At 35.2% G+C, this 23,915-nt stretch overlaps 1 long non-coding RNA gene, 1 other non-coding gene and 1 pseudogene across 2 annotated transcripts; all 3 read right to left on the bottom strand.

Annotated features, from left to right (window-relative positions):
* Nucleotides 1-9,113: 9,113 nt before the first annotated feature.
* On the bottom strand, nucleotides 9,114-10,339 carry LOC146746675 (uncharacterized). The gene is made up of 3 exons (XR_014929173.1): nucleotides 10,288-10,339; nucleotides 9,581-9,711; nucleotides 9,114-9,482 (listed from the first exon to the last, which is right to left on the bottom strand). It is a non-coding gene; the product is annotated as an uncharacterized LOC146746675 (long non-coding RNA).
* Nucleotides 10,340-20,476: 10,137 nt separating this feature from the next.
* On the bottom strand, nucleotides 20,477-20,583 carry LOC144358290 (U2 spliceosomal RNA; annotated as a pseudogene).
* Nucleotides 20,584-20,986: 403 nt separating this feature from the next.
* On the bottom strand, nucleotides 20,987-21,184 carry LOC144358289 (U2 spliceosomal RNA). Its single transcript, XR_013421817.1, has one exon. It is a non-coding gene; the product is annotated as a U2 spliceosomal RNA (small nuclear RNA).
* Between the last annotated feature and the right edge of the window lie 2,731 nt (nucleotides 21,185-23,915).

Here is a 23,915-nt window from a genome sequence, read left to right on the forward strand (position 1 = left end):
TGTCCATAAAATACCCGGATTATGAGACACCACTCGTGGCCAGACCGTAGTGGGGTAAAAAATAAAATATATTTCTTTTGCAGTGAGGGGGCTCCAAGTAATAGATTTGCCTATACCACAGCTGATTAAACGTTTAATAATAATGATGAACACGGAATGCCAAGGTGGCATATCGGAATAGTGGGGAACCATATTAGACCACAGTTTCGGGAAATGTGATCTAACGTCAGACACAATATAACTCCTCATGAGATCAACACAGGGTTTGGTACTATTGAACAATTGAGAAAAAGGACTAGCTAGCATGGCCTGTGCCTTTATTACAACGTTGGCTAGAGCCAATCCACCCCTGTCCAAGGGAAGGCACAGAACGTCTCTTTTCACAAGCTCTGTTTTTCCCTTGCCCCAGAGGAAAGAAAACACGCACTTATTGATGACACTTGCATAACCGACTGGCATTGGAAACAATGCAGCGACGTACCAGAAAATTGGTAGCGCCACTGAATTCAGAGCCAGAGTTTTGCCAAGGAGAGCGAGCTTTCTACCGGTCCATGAATCAATAACCTTGCGAAATTGCGTGACACGGTCGCGCCAATTTGTTTGCGGTGCATCGTCCCCAACCCATATCCCATTAACTTGGATGTTATTGCGTGTCCACCTGATGTTGTTAGGTAAGTTAACACGTGTTCGCCACGTCCCACACACATGCCTTTACATTTGTTCAAATTAAGTTCACTTCCGGTGGTTCGGGAAAATTGAGAGCAAAGAGTGAAAATACGCGCGATAGAGATATCATTTGTTACAAGAACGGTATTATCATCCGCGTATTGCAGCAGTTTTGCACTTTCGCGCTGACCTGGGATACTGAAGCCTTTTATAGCCTCGTCAGGGCGCACAGCCGCTGCAAATGGTTCAGAGAATAACACGTACAGAAGGGGGGACAGTGGACAGCCTTGCCGCACTCCTCTGCTCAATTTAAAAGGGCTAGTAATTGTTCCATTAATGAGAATGGCACTTTCAATGTCAGTATATAAAATACTAATCCACTGGCGCAAATTTGGACCAAAGTTCATTTTCTGCAATACTCTCTGGAGAAATTCCCAGTCTACTCTGTCAAACGCTTTCTTTTGGTCAAGCGATATGATGGCCCCTGGCAAGTTGCGTGAGTTGGAAAAGTAACAAAAATCACGTATTATTCTTAAGTTATCAAAAATGCTACGTCCCTTGACTCCACATGTTTGATATGTGTTTGTTAGGGTGGGTAGCACTTGGCGCAATCTATTGCAAAGTGATTTTGTCAAGATTTTATAGTCCGCGTTCAGAAGTGAGATGGGGCGTTTATTTTCGGGTCGTGAATTAGCGTTGCTGTCATCTGACTTGTTAAGGAGAGTGATAAGACCAAAACGTTGAGAACAGCTGAGACATGATTTTTGGAAACAGTCATTATATACGTCCAGGAGAATGGGGCCTATGAAATCCCAACAGGCGATGTAAAATTCCTTGGGAAAACCGTCAGAACCTGGTGACTTGTCGTTTTGCATATCGGCCAGAGCGCGAGTCAGCTCTGCTAAGGTCAACGGTGAGTCAAGCGCAGATTGTTGATCGTTAGAAAGAGAAGTCGATAATTTTGAAAGAAATGAATTCTGTTCTTCAAAATCTAAATTTGCTGTGTTAGAATACAGGGACGAGTAAAAATCAGTAAAAGTACGCGAGATCGCTTCAGGTTCAGTATGAACGTTGTCTTCGCTATCAATAACGCTAGTGATTCGTTTTTTTTTACCTCGCTTTCTTTCACGAGCAAAAAAATATTTGGTGGGCTTTTCGTTGTTGTCTAGTAATTTCGCCCGTGATCGCACCTTGGCCCCTTCACTGCGACCTGCCAATAAGTCGTTCATTTTACTTTTGAGGCGGTTATAATTAGCAATTACCTCAATAGATTGATCGCCCTGGTTGAGAAGAGACACTGCCAAATTAAGTTGTTGTTGTAAAGTTTGCATTTCTGCTTTACGCATTGCAGATTGAATACGGGCGTGTTTACGGATTACCGACTTAATTCTCGTTTTTGTCATGTCCCACCATTCACTGAGACTGGGAAAGGCTCCTTGTAATGTGACCCACTCTGATACTCGTTCCCTAATTTCGTTGATGACTTCTGATTTTGCAAGCAGTGAGGTATTACACTTCCAAAATCCCGGTCCAAAAGATACAGACGGAGTGAAAGAAATATTTAAAGTCACGTAATCGTGATCAGAAAAGGAGCATGACGCAATATTGGTGTCAGCCTTTAACTGAGCAGAAATGTACCACCTATCAAGTCGGCTACCTATAGTGTTGTTTTTATTTCTCCAAGTGAAACTACGAGTGTCTGGGTTTTGTGACCGCCAGATATCGACTAAGTCAAAATCGGCGCACATTCCCTGAAGTACATTTGTCCCAGTAAAACGTGAAGTATTGTTTTCAGAGCCACCAAAACAATCCTTTTTGCCGTCAACACAATTAAAATCCCCACAAAGTAGAATATTTTTATGAGTTCCCAAGTATAAGTGTAAGTCAGAAAGGAAACGTAAACGTTGTCCCGGAGCGTTTGGAGCGTACACTGCGCAAAGACGGTAAGTGTGGCTGCTTTCGACCGTGATATTACACGCAACAATTCGACCATCAGTGTCTGTTAAAGCAGCCGAGCATTGAAGGGACGCTCTTGGCGATATTAAAATACCCGTCCCACAACTGAAGTTATATCCCAAACTCCAGTGAGTACGGCCTCCCCACTCTCTACTCCACTCGTCCATGTCCTTGGTAGAACTGACATGTGATTCTTGCACACAGACAATGTCGTAGTTTGCCTCACGGCAATGTTGAAAAAACACTTTACGTTTATTACTATCTTGTAAACCATTAACATTAATTGTACATATGTTGAGCATTGTTAACGCCATGAGAAAAATACATACAATGTACTCCATTATGATATAAGGAAATTGTCGAAAAACTGCACATCTTTGGATAGAACGATACGTGTGTTAAGACTTCAAAAGTGTCCTTGACTTCAAAAGTGTCCCAGAGCGTAAATGCAGTAAGATAGGGGGTTATGCTCGGTGTGTATCCCATGTAACGATGTAGTAAGTCACCATAGTGAAATGACAGCAATGCTAGCAAACACTAAACACCGAACAGATATATAGTTTATTATATAAATATTAGGTTATAAATAAATGATATATACAGGTCGTATAATGTAACCTACAAAAGAGTTTTAACAAACGCAATCAATATTGCTTATAATTTAGTATTTATAACATATTGAAGTTTCGTTTAGAGATTGTTAAGATTTAGTGACTGAGGCTAATTTGAAAGTGTGATGAAAATTATTTCAAATATGTATTTCTAGTGCGTGCAAAATAAATGCAATTTATTAAATTAAAAATATTAAGGGACACTTTTGAAGTCGTATTAATTTGTTATATTCATGAACAAGTAATGGTGACATAAATGCTAACTATTAAATTATAAATATTAAGGGACACTTTTGAAGACATGGGGACACTTTTGATGTCATATTAATTTGTTATATTCATGAACAAGTAATGGTGACATAAATGCAAACTATTAAATTATAAATATTAAGGGACACTTTTGAAGACATGCAGACACTTTTGATGTCATATTAATTTGTTATATTCATGAACAAGTAATGGTGACATAAATGCTAACTATTAAATTATAAATATTAAAGGACACTTTTGAAGACATGGGGACATTTTTGATGTCATTTTAATTTGTTATATTCATGACCAAGTAATGGCGACAGAAATGCAAATTATTAAATTATATATATTAAAGGACTCTTTTGAAGACATGGGAACACTTTTGATGTCATATTCTTTTGTTATATTCATGAACAAGTAATGGTGACATAAATGAAAACTATTAAATTATAAATATTAAGGGACACTTTTGATGTCATATTAATTTGTTATATTCTTTAACAAGTAATGGTGACATAAATGCAAATTATTAAATTATAAATATTAAAGGACACTTTTGAAGACATGGGGACATTTTTGATGTCATATTAATTTGTTATATTCATGACCAAGTAATGGTGACATGAATGCAAATTATTAAATTAAAAATATTAAGGGACACTTTTGAAGACATAGGGACACTTTTGATGTCATATTAATTTGTTATATTCATGAACAAGTAATGGTGACATAAATGCAAATTATTAAATTATAAATATTAAGGGACACTTTTGAAGACATGGGGACACTTTTGATGTCATATTAATTTGTTATATTCATGAACAAGTAATGGTGACATAAATGCAAACTATTAAATTATAAATATTAAGGGACACTTTTGAAGACATAGGGACACTTTTGATGTCATATTAATTTGTTATATTCATGAACAAGTAATGGTGACATAAATGCAAACTATTAAATTATAAATATTAAGGGACACTTTTGAAGACATAGGGACACTTTTGATGTCATATTAATTTGTTATATTCATGAACAAGTAATGGTGACATAAATGCAAACTATTAAATTATGAATATTAAGGGACACTTTTGAAGACATGGGGACACTTTTGATGTCATATTAATTTGTTATATTCATGAACAAGTAATGGCGACAGAAATGCAAATTATAAATATTAAGGGACACTTTTGAAGACATGGGTACACTTTTGATGTCATATTAATTTGTTATATTCTTTAACAAGTAATGGTGACATAAATGCAAATTATTAAATTATAAATATTAAAGGACACTTTTGAAGACATGGGGACATTTTTGATGTCATATTAATTTGTTATATTCATGACCAAGTAATGGCGACAGAAATGCAAATTATTAAATTATATATATTAAAGGACACTTTTGAAGACATGGGAACACTTTTGAGGTCATATTAATTTGTTATATTCATGAACAAGTAATGGTGACATAAATGCAAACTATTAAATTATAAATATTAAGGGACACTTTTGAAGACATGGGGACACTTTTGATGTCATATTAATTTGTTATATTCATGAACAAGTAATAGTGACATAAATGCAAATTATTAAATTAAAAATATTAAAAGACACTTTTGAAGACATGGGGACACTTTTGAGGTCATATTAATTTGTTATATTCATTAACAAGTAATGGTGACATAAATGCAAACTATTAAATTATATATATTAAAGGACACTTTTGAAGACATGGGGACACTTTTGATGTCATATTAATTTGTTATATTCATGAACAAGTAATGGTGACATAAATGCAAATTATTAAATTAAAAATATTAAGGGACACTTTTGAAGACATGGGGACACTTTTGATGTCATATTAATTTGTTATATTCATGAACAAGTAATGGTGACATAAATGCAAATTAATAAATTAAAAATATTAAGGGACACTTTTGAAGACATGGGGACACTTTTGATGTCATATTAATTTGTTATATTCATGAACAAGTAATGGTGACATAAATGCAAACTATTAAATTATAAATATTAAGGGACACTTTTGAAGACATAGGGACACTTTTGATGTCATATTAATTTGTTATATTCATGAACAAGTAATGGTGACATAAATGCAAACTATTAAATTATAAATATTAAGGGACACTTTTGAAGACATAGGGACACTTTTGATGTCATATTAATTTGTTATATTCATGAACAAGTAATGGTGACATAAATGCAAACTATTAAATTATGAATATTAAGGGACACTTTTGAAGACATGGGGACACTTTTGAGGTCATATTAATTTGTTATATTCTTTAACAAGTAATGGTGAAGTAAATGCAAACTATTAAATTATAAATATTAAGGGACACTTTTGAAGACATAGGGACACTTTTGATGTCATATTAATTTGTTATATTCATGAACAAGTAATGGCGACAGAAATGCAAATTATTAAATTATAAATATTAAGGGACACTTTTGAAGACATAGGGACACTTTTGAGGTCATATTAATTTGTTATATTCATGAACAAGTAATGGTGACATGAATGCAAATTATTAAATTAAAAATATTAAGGGACACTTTTGAAGACATAGGGACACTTTTGATGTCATATTAATTTGTTATATTCATGAACAAGTAATGGCGACAGAAATGCAAATTATTAAATTATAAATATTAAGGGACACTTTTGAAGACATGGGTACACTTTTGATGTCATATTAATTTGTTATATTCATGACCAAGTAATAGTGACATGAATGCAAATTATTAAATTAAAAATATTAAGGGACACTTTTGAAGACATAGGGACACTTTTGAGGTCATATTAATTTGTTATATTCATTAACAAGTAATGGTGAAGTAAATGCAAACTATTAAATTATAAATATTAAGGGACACTTTTGAAGACATGGGGACACTTTTGAGGTCATATTAATTTGTTATATTCATGAACAAGTAATGGTGACATAAATGCAAATTATTAAATTATAAATATTAAGGGACACTTTTGAAGACATAGGGACACTTTTGATGTCATATTAATTTGTTATATTCATGAACAAGTAATGGTGACATAAATGCAAATTATTAAATTAAAAATATTAAAGGGACACTTTTGAAGACATGGGGACACTTTTGAGGTCATATTAATTTGTTATATTCATGAACAAGTAATGGTGACATAAATGCAAATTATTAAATTATATATATTAAGGGACACTTTTGAAGACATGGGGACACTTTTGAGGTCATATTAATTTGTTATATTCATGAACAAGTAATGGTGACATGAATGCAAATTATTAAATTAAAAATATTAAGGGACACTTTTGAAGACATAGGGACAGTTTTGAGGTCATATTAATTTGTTATATTCATTAACAAGTAATGGTGAAGTAAATGCAAACTATTAAATTATAAATATTAAGGGACACTTTTGAAGACATGGGGACACTTTTGAGGTCATATTAATTTGTTATATTCATGAACAAGTAATGGTGACATAAATGCAAATTATTAAATTATAAATATTAAGGGACAATTTTGAAGACATGGGGACACTTTTGATGTCATATTAATTTGTTATATTCATGAACAAGTAATGGTGAGATAAATGCAAATTATTTAATTAAAAATATTAAAGGACACTTTTGAAGACATGGGTACACTTTTGATGTCATATTAATTTGTTATATTCATGACCAAGTAATAGTGACATGAATGCAAATTATTAAATTAAAAATATTAAGGGACACTTTTGAAGACATAGGGACACTTTTGAGGTCATATTAATTTGTTATATTCATGAACAAGTAATGGTGACATAAATGCAAATTATTAAATTATATATATTAAGGGACACTTTTGAAGACATGGGGACACTTTTGAGGTCATATTAATTTGTTATATTCATGAACAAGTAATGGTGACATGAATGCAAATTATTAAATTAAAAATATTAAGGGACACTTTTGAAGACATAGGGACACTTTTGAGGTCATATTAATTTGTTATATTCATTAACAAGTAATGGTGAAGTAAATGCAAACTATTAAATTATAAATATTAAGGGACACTTTTGAAGACATGGGGACACTTTTGAGGTCATATTAATTTGTTATATTCATGAACAAGTAATGGTGACATAAATGCAAATTATTAAATTATATATATTAAGGGACACTTTTGAAGACATGGGGACACTTTTGAGGTCATATTAATTTGTTATATTCATGAACAAGTAATGGTGACATAAATGCAAATTATTAAATTATAAATATTAAGGGACAATTTTGAAGACATGGGGACACTTTTGATGTCATATTAATTTGTTATATTCTTTAACAAGTAATGGTGACGTAAATGCAAACTATTAAATTATAAATATTAAGGTACAATTTTGAAGACATGGGGACACTTTTGAGGTCATATTAATTTGTTATATTCATGAACAAGTAATGGTGACATAAATGCAAATTATTAAATTATATATATTAAGGGACACTTGAAGACATGGGGACACTTTTGAGGTCATATTAATTTGTTATATTCATGAACAAGTAATGGTGACATGAATGCAAATTATTAAATTAAAAATATTAAGGGACACTTTTGAAGACATAGGGACACTTTTGAGGTCATATTAATTTGTTATATTCATTAACAAGTAATGGTGAAGTAAATGCAAACTATTAAATTATAAATATTAAGGGACACTTTTGAAGACATGGGGACACTTTTGAGGTCATATTAATTTGTTATATTCATGAACAAGTAATGGTGACATAAATGCAAATTATTAAATTATATATATTAAGGGACACTTTTGAAGACATGGGGACACTTGAGGTCATATTAATTTGTTATATTCATGACCAAGTAATGGTAACATAAATGCAAATTATTAAATTATAAATATTAAGGGACACTTTTGAAGACATAGGGACACTTTTGATGTCATATTAATTTGTTATATTCTTTAACAAGTAATGGTGACGTAAATGCAAACTATTAAATTATAAATATTAAGGTACAATTTTGAAGACATGGGGACACTTTTGAGGTCATATTAATTTGTTATATTCATGAACAAGTAATGGTGACATAAATGCAAATTATTAAATTATATATATTAAGGGACACTTTTGAAGACATGGGGACACTTTTGAGGTCATATTAATTTGTTATATTCATGAACAAGTAATGGTGACATGAATGCAAATTATTAAATTAAAAATATTAAGGGACACTTTTGAAGACATAGGGACACTTTTGAGGTCATATTAATTTGTTATATTCATTAACAAGTAATGGTGAAGTAAATGCAAACTATTAAATTATAAATATTAAGGGACACTTTTGAAGACATGGGGACACTTTTGAGGTCATATTAATTTGTTATATTCATGAACAAGTAATGGTGACATAAATGCAAACTATTAAATTATAAATATTAAGGGACACTTTTGAGGTCATAATAATTTGTTATATTTAAGAACAACTAAGGGTGACATAAATGCTAATTATTAAAATAAACTATTAAGGGACACTTTTGAAGTCATTCTTAGGACCACCCAACTCCTACAAAATGAGATGAGTGGTACCAATAAAATGTATGAGAAAAGGATTGAGCAAGTGTAAGTGTTATTATTTTTATTGTAAATTACAACTTTTATTCAACATTTTTTCACAGCACATGGTTGTTACAGTGGCATGAAAAAACTAATACATTGTTCTCAAAACTTGACAAACTCTGTGGATGGTACATGTAAACGCTAACGTCTGTTGCAATCTCTTCTTCGTTTCCAATCCTGCAATTTAGTTACTAGAATTATAATCTTATAATTCAATCACTCAAAATGCATTTCTGATAATTTAACAACTCAAAAGATAATTAATGTTTTTCTTCTAATAATTCTATCACTCCCAAAAACAATTATTTTTTCATGGATTGTGGTAATGTCTGATGAAGCTATTGAAGTCTGGCTTTTCCCACCTGATGACAAAACAGAGATAATTTTGTTAATGTATTTTCTCAAGTGTTGGTATAAGATACAATAGAATTCAAGCAGATTTGTATTTACATGTAGTTACCTTATCTTTTTAGCATCTCTGTTAGCTGGCAAAGCTCATCGGCTGTTTTTAATGATATACCATTCTTTCTTGCCACTAGAAATGCTATTGCTTCTTTAAGCAAGAAATCTTCCACAAATCTGGTTGCAAAACTGTAAATAAGGCAGTAACATCTATTATAAATACATAGGTACGTTTTATGAAAAATAACATAGTGACACTATTATAAGCGTTTTTGTGGTATAGTATAAATGCTATAAGTATATTATAATCAACATGCATTGAACACCTTGCAACATGTAATAAATTTTTGCTTAATAAACATTTTCCTTACTCTAAACCTGGGCTAAAATAAAAAAGTAACTCATTACATTGGTGAATCAATCACTTCCTCCATCATTACAATTTGGAGGGATGTACACAAAAATCTTGTACACACCTCAAAAATATTGAAAAATAAGTTAGTACATGTATCATAAATATATCACGTAACAAGCAGTAGCACAAACAAGAATACAGTTGCAAATAAAAAAGAAATACATATCACCCCAAATGTGAACATTTACAAGAGTATGCAATGACAACAACAATTTTACACTGGGAGACATTATCAGAAATTGTCATTGGCAAGTTTACAATCAGCCTGCAAAATGATACATTGATGCTTGGATATAATAGTTAATAAGCTAGCATTGGATAAATGATGCATATTATACAAAACTAAATACCTTTCCGTCATTCTCTTCAGCAAAATAGTTGAAGGAGGAGTTGTTCTGGACCCAGAAACAACAGAATAGCCTTTTCAAATATCTTTATACACAAATTGGGGAGAAGGCATTGAAAAAAAGATCTCTTCTAGATCTTAATAGATCTTGCTGCCCTACATACAATTTTCTTTTCAAACGTTTTTTTGTAATTTCCACACAAGACACTTTCCAATCATTCATGCATACATGCCCCATTGTAGTAACATGCAGAATAATTTTACTAATCATATTTCATAACAGTTGTCACATATTCTTACTGGTATTTGTATGCAGTCACTGCCATAACCATACACAGTTAAGGGTTTCCTTTTACAATATGTTGAATTGAACAATGTACAAAGTCTTTGTGCCTAATTAGGTGTTTTTTCAATTTGTATGTAATTTGTAGAAAGATTTAGCAACAAAATGTTTCCCATATTTGTTTTCATTTTGTATGTATTTCTATGGAGAAAATAAAATGCTTGAAATTCCAAATAGATGGAAACATGTGTTTTACCTATATGGCATTAATTCAAAATGAAATCGGCTTTCACTCAGTATGCAATGGAATGCTTCTGTCCATATTCTGAATTATAAATATTTCAACCTTTTTAAATATGTACACTGTACTTGTATCAAAAATGCATCTTTAACAGTAGAGCATATAAAACCTGAAACAGTACATTTTCTGTATGATATGTACTCAGAACATTCATTAAATCTTTCAGTTCTTCACTATTCAACACAGCACTAATGTAAAGACAAACAACAATTCATTGTCACCGAATTAGTCCCCATCCAGTCTTAATAGACTGACATGCCATTATAAATAATAGATTTTAAGTATTCAGCAAGGTAAAAATATGGCAACATGTGACCTCATTAATTATGAAACAGATGCCTGAAAGCTTGGGTCCAACTGATACTACTTGTGGCTTTAATTATTCATATTAAGATATTTGAAATTGATTCTAATGGAAACTTACAACTGCTTTGCATTTTTGTGTTGTAGTTTTTCGTTATGATATTCTTTCTACAGCAAAGTTTGTTCATTTGGTAAGAACACTTTTATTTACTTTCTTCAAACATGATCTTGAACACTGGCAAAAAGAACTAGATAGAAAAAGAAGGAGATAGTAGTTGAGCAAAACTACAACTTTTAAAGGAAAGAGTATATGTCAAAAAAATCATAAATTGAATGTTGCTATGAATATCTGCATGATTGGAAGCAATCACTTTTACATGATTTAAGAAACTTTAAAGGCATTGATTATTAGAACTGATGCAGAGCAATCTGATTATGGGGGGGTTATATGCTGTCATACTGGTTTACATTTTGTGCTTGCATGTGTGCACAGTAACTGGTTGGCTATAACAATGTATTCGCACCTGAAGAGAAAAACATAGTTGATCTCTGGTGACTTTACCCTTTGCTATATAATGTTATTCCTTTATCATAGTTTGTTTAAATATGAATATGCATTGTCATAATCAATTTTGAATTAAAACAAGTTTTGGGAATGAAACAGCAGTGGGAATGCTCTTAAAATATAAATATCTTACAAAAACATTGATGTCTAATTTGTTTAATTATTTTAAGCTTTATTCAAAGAAATTCTGATATTTTAGTATAAAAACAAATGCCTCATCTCCGAAAAAAAGTGCTGCATTTAGACACGAATAAATTCATATAACATGCAAGATAACAGAATATTTTAGCTGGCTTTTGTCCAAGTATTTTGTACAGGTGTCTGTCAAAAATTAATGATTCACTGAGACAAATATGAACTGCCTTATCATATGCAACTACTGTATTGTTTGAAAAATAAAAAAAAACACCCTCTATGTAAATCAAATCAAACAGTTGGTTGGTGTCCAGTGAAAAGCTAAATCAACAATACTGTTACCTCCTAAGAATCTACATCTTCAAACACTGCAATCTTTGTTTTTGAAGTACATTTTTAAATTAGCATTATGAAAGCTATATCATTCTGTTCTAATAGCTGAAACAAATTCCTGTGAATTTTAATTTTAAAAATTTATACATTTCAACAAAACATTATTTGTCGCTTGAACTTTATTTTTGAGTACAATTTTTCTTTCAAAATGTGGATGCAACTTTTTGCTTTTTTATGTATTTTAGCGTTGTTTTTGTTTTGATAACTTTGGACTTAACATATTTTCTTTTGACTGCAGATCTTGATCAAAAGTTTGGCACCCAATTCATAGGAGTGCTTATATTGATTTTCTGACATCTTGTTTTCTGTAAAGATTTTATTGGTAGGTTTGCAAATGTGTATCAAACTGTGCAAAAACTCTCTCCATGAGTTGGTTTTGAAACCCAGTCTAGTATTCCCATGGGATTTGGGAGATACCGTAAAAACTCTAAAATTTCGACCGTTCTAGAAATTTGACCGCCAGTGTTTTTGGCGAGTTTCTGTAATTTTACGTCCTCCGAAATTTCGATCCTGCCCGGAAATGTCGGCTTTAGCGACTCTGAAAATTCGATCAAACTTTCATATTCCGGAGCTCTTGGTAATTTGCACCAGCTCTGTCAGATTACGTGTTTCTGTACTTCTGTACTCGTCGAGTGTGAGCGAGGTCAGTTTTGCCTCCGCGTAATTTGCATGAACTAAAATAACATTGAAATCACATGCATTTATTTTTATATCTATGAAATTTATTATTTAATAAAAAAAACATCAGAGTTTGTATTTGCTTTTGAAAAAAAGTCGATTCGAATAACAATCACAATCTGTATTTGCTCTTAAAAAGGTTGATCCAGAATAAAACGTTTTTGCCGGTCGTTGAGAAAAACAATTTGCATAAAAAGCAAAGGACAGCCCCCATTGCTTGAATCCAGTTCTGTGATTGCTTAGACGCTTGACTTGTGTCACCGTCAAATAAGTCAAAATTTACAGACGTGGGCGACCAAAGAGTACAGTATGATTATTGCTAGAACGAGTACAGAAATTTCTCGAATGTAAGCAGAATGTCCCTGCAAGGAGCTGTATTGAACGGGGTGTCTATTTCCCGGAGTATGTTTTACATCGGCCAAGCTCCCATGCATTTTAAACACTCGGTATGGAATAAAACAAAAATTGAGTAAGTAAATAAATTGGAAACTAAGCTCGCAAGCTTCCAACTTTAACACTTATTTGACTTCCCGGTTTGCGTATTTTGAAGCGACGTAGGCCTATTCGCAGTTTATTTTCCCTCATGTAGACACCGCCAAAAATCACAATTTCACCTCAGTGATTTTCAAAACAACAGTGTCTGGTAATACCAGTCTCGCACAGTTGGGACAGAGTGAAACACATCCGCCCGGACATCCGCTAATCCGCATAACAATTGCACTGGATGGCAGTGAGAATAGCCTCACACAGAACGAACAGGCTGTTTGTGGAGGGACTGTGGTTCAAGGTGTTCACCGACATCCGCAATATATTTTGCTGCACAAATCAAACGTCCCTTTTTCAGGGCCACCACATCCTCCAAAAAGAGATACCGTTACAATCAAAGTTTATTGTATTGAATAAACTAAAGTTGCATTTTTTCAATGATTTACATCATGATGAATTCATACCAACAATAAAAGTTTTATTTATTTATTAACTCAATAACTGCAGATACTGTAATGACAGTGGCACTCTATCAATAACTGCAGATACTGTAATGACAGTGGCACTCTATCAATAACTGCAGATACTGTAATGACAGTGGCACTCTATCAATAACTGCAGATACTGTAATGACAGTGGCACTCTATCAATAACTGCCGATACTGTAATGACAGTGGCACTCTATCAATAACTGCAGATACTGTAATGACAGTGGCACTATCAATAACTGCAGATACTGTAATGACAGTGGCACTATCAATAACTGCCGATACTGTAATGACAGTGGCACTATCAATAACTACAGATACTGTAATGACAGTGGCACTCTATCAATAACTGTAAGACTACTGTAAAAAAGCACATTTACAAATTTCATTGATCACTCAAAATGTAATCTTTTCTGAGGTCTATAACTTATTAGTAAACTTTACTTATACGCCGCTACGTGCTTGTTTTTTTCACTCTTGTGTAAATTAGGTCATGTAGGTCGTGACCCCTAGCTGAACATGTACCGCACGTTATTGCAAACAAATTTGTCCATACTATCGTTGTTTATTCCACTTTTTTAAGAAATCCAAAAAGCTTCCCATGTTATTCCAAAACAACCAATATTTCTTCCAAAATTTCGTCCACTTTAGAATTTTTTGTGATTTTGTGAGTCTAAAAATTCGACTATCAAAAAAAAAACTAGTTAAAACTGGTCGAAATTTTTGAGTTTCTACGGTACATTACCATTGAAATTTTCATAAGATAAATGATTTACTTCATTGAACACATACAACAATGCATATTCCCACTGGGATCAGTGACCTTTGAATGTGTATCACCAGTGATCAGTCAAGTAGAAACAGTCGAAATATTTTATCAGATTTTCCCAATTTTTGCACGATTTTTTTACACAGGTCATCCTGTCGTTTGAACTAAGGCAAGATTTTATATTGGCGAATTAGGTGACTGAGTTTAATAAAGTTTGGAATAGAATTAGTGAAGTTATTGTGCACACATTGACAATTATTAACAATGATGACGACAACATCGACGACAGACATTCTCCCCTCAATATATCTTTCCCTTCCATCTTTGATGATATGGGCAAGGTAATAATAGCATTACGACTTCTGTTTATTAAATTACATTTGTGTGTTTCTGGTAATAAGACAACTTCATGGTGAGCGACATTTGTTATCAGACAATTGCACGCTGGTTGGCAAAAATATAAACAAGTGACAGCCTATTTGTACATGAATGTGTTTAAAAATTAAAAAAAATCAGTAATTTTGAGGGGAGTGGTTGCTGCAGCAATGAACAAATTACATGCTTTGCATCAGTTAATAATCAACTGCCCTTATTACGTTGCGCTGGTTGGGTCAGATAGAGAGAACCACTGATATACTTTCTTCTTTATATTAGCATTTCCACTTTATACATGTTAGTGTCAACCAAGGTTTATTTTTTTCCTGTCAGCTTTGTTTTAGCTTGCAGCTTTATCATAACCTTGTCATTTATTTCATATAATGTAGAAGTATGTTTTGCTATATTTCGATGCAACATTGTGCTGCTTCAAAACTTGTTTTACTGGCTTTACTACAAATTTCATTTACCAAAATAATCAATTAGAAAACGCTTGCCTACTTTCAAGTGTTAGAAACTTATTTTGAAGATTCCACTTAAGATAAACAAGCCATGCATGGCACAGTCCCCGTTAGTTATCAAATTAAAGATATAAAGTTTTGTTTATAGTAATATAGCTGGAATATAAACATGTCAGGAATATGATGATTGTTTAACATTTAAATGATTGACATTTGTATCTGATCGTCAAATGAGTATTGAGAGATATTGCTCTAGAGCAGCATTAATTAAAACAAAATCAGCCATTACGAATATATGTATTATGAATATATGAAATTTGAACATAGTCAGTCAAAGCATGTCAGAGATATGGCTCTAGAAGCCCATTCATTAAAACAAAATGGCCACTAGTCAGCCATTCAGAATCCGATCTAAAAAATAAAACATTTTTTTAGCACAAAAATAGCCACCATTAGGCCACTTTGAAAAGGATCGTCAAACCAATATATCCGTATATCTGTGACATGATGTATAATGAATATTAAAAATTTGAACATAATCAGTCAAAACAAGTCAGACATATGGGTCAGGAAACCCATTCATTAAAACAAAATGGCCACCGGACAGCCATTTTGAGTCTGATCTGAAAAATAAAATGACGTGCATCAGGAACCCGTAATGTCTAATGTATGTACCAAGTTTGAACGAAATCCATCCATAAATGCCAGAAATTCTTGATATTTGATGATTTTTTTAGCACAAAAATGACAACCATTCGGCCATTTAGAATAGAATCGTCAAACCAATATATCTGTCTATCTATGACATGATGTATAATGAATATTTAAAATTTGAACATAATCAGTCAAAACAAGTTGGAAATATGGGTCGAGAAGCCCATTCATTAAAACAAAATGGCCGCCAGTCAGCCATTTTGAATGTTATCTGAAAAACAAAATTATTTGCATCAAAGTCCCATAATGTCTAATGTATATATCAAGTTTAAACAAAATCCATCTGTAAACAGCTGAGAAATGCTTGATTTTTATGATTTTCAAGCACAAAAATGGCCGCCATTCGGCCATCTTGAATCAGATCGTGAAACAAATTGGCGTGCATATGTATGATATCATGTATGATGTATGTGTGAAGTTTGATTGTGATTGGTCCAGGCATTTCTAAGATACAGCTCCGGATGCATGCACAGACGCACGCACGCACGCACGAACGGACACACGGAGGTCAAAATATAAGTCCCCGTTTTCGGACTTCATCCGAACGGGAACTAAAAAAATATTAAAAAATAGAGGTACGTATGGGGGTCTAAAAACTAACTCTGCGACGCGATTGTGCGACTCGCCGAATGTTGATTATTGCACTCTGCGGCAGGATCGCAGTGTCATTCTGCGAAGAGCACGATTTCCATTGGTTGGTTGGTCGAAAAGCGCGAATCTCAATGGTCGATAGATGTAAGGGTGCACAGCATGCCTTATAGAAATGTTCAGTTTTAAATGGTTATTTCGCTGACTGCTCGCGAACTACGGCAAACAAGTATTTATCGACGACATTCCGCACGGTTCTGTAATCAGCAAGTATTTAACAATGATTAATTAACATATATAACATCTCTTGGAGGGAGTGAAAGGGGTTACAAAACACACGCACGTTGGTGTTGGCTGCCTTATTATGGTGTAACATCAGGGAGCTGGTAACATTAACGCCATCTTGAAGTTGTAAGGCTTCGTCCGCAACTAGGCTCATTAGCATAGGCGGCAGCTTTAAAGCGAGTAGAGCGCGAAGTATGTTTCACATGATGTTACGTTCTTTTTTTGTCATTAGCAAGTATAATTTGTTATGACTATATTCATCACTTTGAATTCTCAAATAAAGCGTGTAGTGGGTCAAACTGTTTCTAGGTAATCAATATCGTTTTATTAAAAATATTAAGAGAGAAAAAACGTAAAGCTGTGTGAATGGATTGAAACTACTGCTGAAGATAGAAAACTAAAACGGCAGTGTCAACGGAAAATTAGATGGTTGCACGCTCTCTGCATAAACGGAAACAATGACTTTGTTTATTTGGCCGATGTTGACGAGCAACAGATTTCCTGTACTCACTTCCTCGTCTGATCAGCGGCCCTCAACGGTCTCGCGTATCGGTGTCGTCATCGGTTAAGTAGTTGAAACTCTTTCGCGTTGATGCGAATATTTCAGCCTAATCGCCCCTTTCGAACCACTCGCGAGGTTGGTCATAATATGATCTAGACGTGCTTGCAGTCTGTTGCTATTCTGATGAAAAATTCTTGAAAAATAAATATAAATTGCGTAAACGAGGGGTGAACGCAAGAGTCCTGTAATTTTTCATCGAAATCACAACAGGCTGCAGGCAAGTCTAAATTAGTAAATATGACCCCGAGTTGCAGATTTTTCGTTGCCTCGTCTGTCATTGGCGTCTTTGCTTTCTTTTTTTCATTGCATTGCATTAGTAAGATGGTGTTATTAAAATAAAATATAGAAAATAAAACGATTTCTCAAACAACAGGAAGCTTGTCACCAGTTCTATCAGTTCTATCAACAACAGAGTATTACCAGTAGTATACATACACATGTTATAAACATTATGCAAATATTAACGAAACGGTAGTAGTGTTAGCATTTGAGCACTGGTCTTTCCGAAATTTCGAAAAGCTGGGATGATGAATCAAGGTACATGTACAAAGTAACCGTTTTATCAATTATTCAAAAATCAAGAAGAAAAAAAAAAGAAAATTTCCCTTCCCGCTACATTAAGATCAATATGGACCACCAAAATTTGGCGTTCATTTAAAAAAATAAACCATACCGGTAATTTTCAGTAATACTGACTTCGAAAATTATGATACAAAAATAATTTCATTCATACCACAAACCAACGCCGTTTTTGTTTACTTTTCACAATTGTTACAAAGTATTTCATTTCTGGTGGTTAAAATACCAGCTAATCGATCGTAGACCACAAGTTTGGAGTCTGTTTATGATCTAAAAGAAGGCAGACGATTGCAAACAACTGCTATCATGGCAAAACGTTGCACATCGTGAATGATTTTTTTCACTGCATGCAAATTATTTTCCTTGGTGCACTCAACAAAGTCAAAGCAGACGTACAACATTCGTTGCAGAACGCGTGAAAAGTACTTCGCGTTCCACTCGCTTTGAAGCCGCCGCCTATACTAATGAGCATAGTCGTCGGGACTAAGCCTTACAACTCCAAGATGGCGATAGCGTTACACCGTAAATAGGCAGTCAAAACCAACGTGCACGTTACACTATTTAATTTTTCTAGCCAGCGGTGTGATGTGTCTAATCACCGTAAACCATGTGTCATTTGTTTGGTCCCACAATGTGTCCTCCATGTGCTTGCCGATCACCGAACAGTGCGGCATGTCGCCGGTACATAGTGTTTACACACTTTTACCATACCATTTTTACCATTTAAAACTTAATTTTTTATAAGGCAAGCGGTGAACATCGACCATTGGGATTCGCGTTGTTCGACCCACTAACCAATAGGAATCGTGCTCTTCGCAGAGTGACACTGCGATCCTGTCGCAGAGTGCAATAATCGACATTCGGAGAGTCGCACAATCGCGTCGCAGAGTTAGTTTTTAGACCACCATACATACATGAAAAATAACTATAATGGACACACTAGTGATTGATCATACGAAAAGCAATCATAATGAAACTACAGTATATGTCAACAAATTTAAAGAAACAAAATATGCAATGATATTGGTAATCTTGCTGTCAAAATAATCAAACAAAACATCTACACGTATATATTTTCATTGAGAATGTGCCAATTAAACTAAAAGTTAATTTATACATGTAGTTACGAAAGACATTGTTCAGACAACTTACTTCTTCATCAGAATCTTTAACATCAGGCTGTCGAACATACTGATTATTTGGTCTCGCAAAAAAAGCTACAAAAGGAGTCATTTCTGAAAATACACAATATTAGTCTTTTTAACAAAATTACCAGGCAAGAACAAAAAATGTGTTCCCACTAGAGATGCTGGAATGGACATTTGTGGAATAAAATAATATAATAAATTATTTAATCAACAAGTCATTGAAAATGACACAGTCCTTGTTAAATTTTTGAAAGTTCTCTTTGTCCTCGTCATATTAAAGTGGAGGAGTTGTCGTGAGCATATCCTTGAAACTTCAGTCCCAAGTGGCGAATACAACAGATTGTTTATTTACATCAAATTCGAAAATGTGTTGTGTGATGACCCCTCCGGTTTAAGACATAGCAAAGAAAAACATAGATCACAAGTAAAAGCATGTCCAAGTTATCACATTTCAGTCAGCCAAATTTGATCAAATTGCAAATTGAATTGACATGTACATGTATCCATTTATGACATGCTAAATATCAATGAAAATGCTACATGGGTGACAGAGATATAGTAATATGGCCGCAAATAAAAACAGCCGTTATTCGGCCATCTTTGATTAGATTATGAAACAAAGTGACATGTCTGATGTATGTGCCAATTACGAATGAAAATGGTACATAAATCTTGGAAATATAGTAGTAAGGCCAAAAAGTCAGATGGCTGTCAATCAGCCATCCTTGATCCGATTTTGAAACAAATTGTCATGGACATGTATCTTTACATGTATAAAGTATATGCCAAATCATGTCCATTTTGAATCGTATCGCTAAATGTTTCAATGTGCATACATGTATGTCCCAAATAAAGTACGAGGCATGCAAAGAATGAACAGAATCGGTCCAAAGATTCTGAAATATGACCTCGGACGGACGACGCACAGACGGTCAGAGGACATGTGTCTCAACATGTATAATCTATGTACCAAATTTGAATGAAAACTGAAAAAGCATGTCCAAAAAACAACATTTTCAAAAAATCAAGATGGCTGCCAGTTGGCCATTTTTCATCGAATTGCATGTGCATATGTCCCACATAAAGTACTAGACACATATCGAGTTGCTCAATGAGCAACGTATCAGATATTAATCTGATAAGAACAGATACTACACATGATCTTAGCCAAAAGGCCGAGAAGCGATACCCAGTGTAGGCCATAGCACAGAGGCATATGCAGATATGCAAATAAATGGTCCAGCTCATATACGAACACGAAAATGGTAAATGTTGAAATAACAACCCGGAAATTTCGTATATTGTTTTCATGCCTAATGGCATGTTTGTTACTATTATTTGTTACAAAGTAACTAGTCGCCTGCATACTATCTCGGCGACTTTTGTGGCAATCGAAGCTAAAGTTAAGCCAACAATATATATTTATACGTAGCGTCAGGTGACGTAATCGATTATGCAAATTAGGACTGTCCGTCCAGCCGAAGAATAAGGGTTTTAAAAAATTCCATTAGCGCCCACTATCGGGCATTAAAATGGAGAAAACGGGTGACGCAAAGGGTTGATTTGTTTTATTCTGATATTAAATTGTATATGAGGTGGACCATTCCCAGAAATACTGCAATACTGGGTCAATCCGTGGCTAGGACGGAGCAAGCCCCTATTCCATGGCCTGTTTTCAAAAATCAGTTTAATATCGAGTTGCTCAATGAGCAACGTATCAGATATTAAGCTGATAAGAACAGATACTCCTTTTTGGTTTAGGGGTAGCGAAATTCAACTAAATGGAACTATTTAGATCTATGTTAGTTAGGTGCCCCAAGGCAGGCCGGCCACGCCGGTTCGGAGCTCAAGGTGGTGCGATCACCCCTGCCAACACCTTCTTGTACCATGCATTAAAAGTTTAGATATAACGTGCTGGGCCATGGCCGTGAAAACGGCCGCGGCTGGAGTCACTGACGGAACTGTGAGTCTCAGGGAGGTGAAGATAATGAGCCACGAGGGTATACAATGCGTGAGCATTAACGAAGCGTTATTTGATATCCTGATGGTGAGGCTCTAACAAAGGGTTTCCAAGTAGTGAAAAAGTCAGGTCTGGAGAGGCGTTGAAATTCGGCCTTAAGACGATGTGTTATTTCTGCCTTAATGTGCTGTAGTGTGGTCTCCGCTGGTAGATGGATATCATCATAAGCTGCTTTACATCTTGATCTCCAAATGTGAAGCTTGACAAGATTAATAAGGTAGATAGCAGGACTATTTGGAAATGAGTTGTGCGGTGTATTGGGCAAGCTGTACAGGATTAGGTTTGAATCGGCGGTAGACAAGATGTTGTAGAGGCGGAAAAACCTTGAGTCTACCCACGACCACAAAAAGTCTGAGAAAGCACACTTCACGAAGATGTGTTCAATGGATTCGGGGTTGTTGCAGGCACTAAGAGGACAGATTTGGGTGGAGGCGAGCACCCACTTGTGCATATTAATGGTGGTTGGGAGTACTCTGTGTGTTGTGCGCCAGGCCAAATCAATCATCTTTTTCTCCAGAAGAGGTGAGTGTATCCTGGTCCAGACGGTTTTCCAATCAAGGTTTGCATTATGCTCCATCACACGTGAGTAAGTGATTGTCTGCTTGTTCAAAAGGGTGTAGAGTTCCTTGGTGGAGGTCAATTCCCAATTGGTGTTGCTGTCGATTGTGTGGATGGTGTTCGCAAGATTGATAAGTGCGGTATACCAAGGGGGTGGGGCGAGAAGTGCGGGGATGAATTGGACCAGATCCCGGGGATCATCTTCCTAAGAGCAGTGGCACAGTATGCCTTGAAGAAGAAACTGCTAGGATGTTTGTAGAAGCTCGCTTGAAGTGGTTTCAGTAGCATGACTTTAGATTTAAGTGGCAGGTTCGTCAGGCCCCAGCCCCCTTCATTGGGAGGTAGGTAGATAACCTCACAACGCACTCTGTCCCCTCTGTTGCTCCAAAAAAAGGCAAAAATATCTGTAGTGATTGCCTTCTCCACCACTGGAGGGCAAGGGAAGAGAGGAGCAATGTAGTAGAAAAGCGGAAGAGCAATAGTGTTTAGAACAACTGTTTTCCCTGCCAGAGTAAGATGTCTGGTCTCCCAGGTGGAAAACAGCTTAGTGAGCTTGCTGTGCCGGTCTGTCCAATTCTCGGATGGCATGTCTCCATTGGATATCCATATGCCATTAATTTTGATCTTATTGTTGGTGAATTTAATCCCTGCTGGGCAGTCGACTCTTTCTCTCCATTTACCCGTCCATAAGCCCATAGACTTGTCTTTATTGAGACAAGACCCTGAGGCAAGCTCAAATTGTCTACAGATGTTCATCAGCGTGTTAATTTCAGAGGAGTTCACTATGACTGCTGTGATGTCATCGGCATATTGAAGTAGTTTAGCCGCGGGTGATGGTCCCGGCAGGCTGAAACCCCCAAACCTGGATGAGTGTCTTACAGCTGCCGCAAAGGGCTCAATGTACAGAGTGTACAGCAGAGGAGACAGTGGGCATCCTTGCCGAACGCCTCTTGACAGGGGGAATGGGGTCGCGAGAAAGCCATTGACAAGTAATTTGCTTCCGATGTCCTTGTAGAGGGTTTGAATAGCATCGATAAAGCGTGGTCCAAAATTCATCTTGTGCAGGATTCTGTGGAGAAAAGGCCACTCCACCCGGTCAAAGGCTTTCTCTTGGTCAAGGGAGACAATGGCACAGGGAATGTTGCGCTGGTTGGCAAAATGAACAATGTCTCTAATCAGTTGGATGTTTTGAAGTATTGATCTGCCTGGCACCCCACAGGTTTGAAAGGGTGAGAGGAGCTTGGGAGTAACTGTCTTCAGCCTGTTGCACAGTGATTTCGAGATCAATTTGTAATCTGTGTTGAGTAGAGAAATGGGACGTTTGTTTTTGGGGCAGAGATCAGCGTTTTCTTTCCCAGGAATGGACGTGTCAACATTTTTGTTGAGCAGCGTGATTATGCCTACTCTCTGTGAGCCAGATAATTTACCCTGTTCCAGAGCCTGGTTTATAACCTGAAGAAGATCGTTTTTAATGATCTACCAAAAGGTGTGCTAGAATTCTTTGGGTAAGCCGTCACTGCCTGGCGTTTTGTTGTCCTCCATACTCTTCAGGGAGGAAAAGAGCTCTGTCAGGGTGATGGATTTTTCCAAGACCAGCTGTTCCTTGCTGGACAGCTGAGAAGTGATGTGGGAAAGAAAATAATCCTGTTCATCCGTGTCAAGGCTGGGAGAAGCAGTGTACAGAGATCCAAAGAATTGGGTCAGGGAGGCTTCAATTTTTTCCTGGGACCGGTGGACGTTACCCTCCATATCCTGAATTGCAGAGATGATTTTCTTTTTGCCTTGTCTGCGTTCGCGGGTGAGAAAAAATCTAGTACACTTTTCATATAGGTCGAACTTGCGGACACGGGCACGGATTTTCACACCTTCGAGGCGTTTCTTATTAATGTTGTTGATTTTATTTTTAATAGAAATGTGGGAACTGAGAATCGCTTTGGAGTG

The sequence above is a fragment of the Saccoglossus kowalevskii genome, chromosome 4, assembly GCF_978046115.1.
Source record: "Saccoglossus kowalevskii chromosome 4, keSacKowa6.1, whole genome shotgun sequence".
Taxonomy (NCBI): Eukaryota; Metazoa; Hemichordata; class Enteropneusta; family Harrimaniidae; genus Saccoglossus; species Saccoglossus kowalevskii.